Genomic DNA, 1,185 nt, shown 5'->3' with positions numbered 1-1,185 from the left:
GGCTGCCACGGGACGGGGCGGGGCGGGCTCTTACTCCACCCCCACGTCCCTCCACTGAGCGCCTCTTTCCCCACCCAAAGCCCGCGCCACAGGCGCAGAGTCCCGAGCGGAGTCCCCAGCCTGGGATGAAGCAGCTGGTGACCACGCCACCCTGGAGAAGGTAATTTATTGAAGCCCTGCAATGCGTTAGGCGCTGGGACATAACAGTGGATAGAACTAGACGTGAAACTTATATTCTAGTCAGGAAAGAGACAATAAACACGAGTAGAATATATGGAAATCCCAGCAAATCCACTCCTAAGTAAATGTCCAACAGAAATGCATGTGTGTGCACCAGAAGACACCTACATGATGTTCACAGCAACACTATTTGTAATAGCCCCAAACTGGATACAACCCAAATGTCCATCAACAGTTGAATGGGATAAACACGGATAAACAAATTGTGGTATATTCACACAATGGGATACTACACCACATTGAAAAAGAATGAACTGCTATACCCGATAAGGAAGAATCTCACAAACAATATTGAGTGTAGGGAGACAGATAGAAAGAATTCATACTGTATGATTCCATTTATACAAACTATAAAGGAGGGAACTATAATGTTAGAGTCAAGGTAGTGGTTACCCTTGGGGGCATACTTCTATGTTGAAAACTACAGACATCACGGAAAGAAATTAAAGAAGACCTAAATATAATACATGGGGAGACATTCCGTGTTTATGAATTGGAAGATTTAAATTGTTAAAATGGCAATACTTCCTGAATTGATCTATAAATTGAACATAATCCCTGTTAAGTTTCCAGCTGTCTTTTTTGCAGAAATTGGCAAGGTGTTTCTAACATTTCTATGAACATGCAAGGAATTCAAAATGGCCAAAACTATCTTGAAAAAGCAGAATAAGATGGAGGCTTCACAGTATCTGATTTCAAAACTTACTACAAGCCTATAGTAATAAAGACAGTATAGGGACTTCCCTGGTGGTCCAGTGGCTAAGTCTCTGGGCTCCCAATGCAGGGAGCCTGGGTTTGATCCCTGGTCAGGGAACTAGATCCCACATACCGCAACTAAGAGTTCACATGCTGCAACTAGGAGTTTGCATGCCACAACTAAAAGATCCGGCATGCTGCAACTAAGATCCAGCACAGCCAAATAAATAAATAGATAAAATAAAATTA

Source organism: Tursiops truncatus, chromosome 3, assembly GCF_011762595.2.
Source record: "Tursiops truncatus isolate mTurTru1 chromosome 3, mTurTru1.mat.Y, whole genome shotgun sequence".
Classification (NCBI taxonomy): domain Eukaryota; kingdom Metazoa; phylum Chordata; class Mammalia; order Artiodactyla; family Delphinidae; genus Tursiops; species Tursiops truncatus.
The sequence above is the reverse complement of the archived record's forward strand: the minus strand, read 5'-3'. Positions refer to the sequence as shown.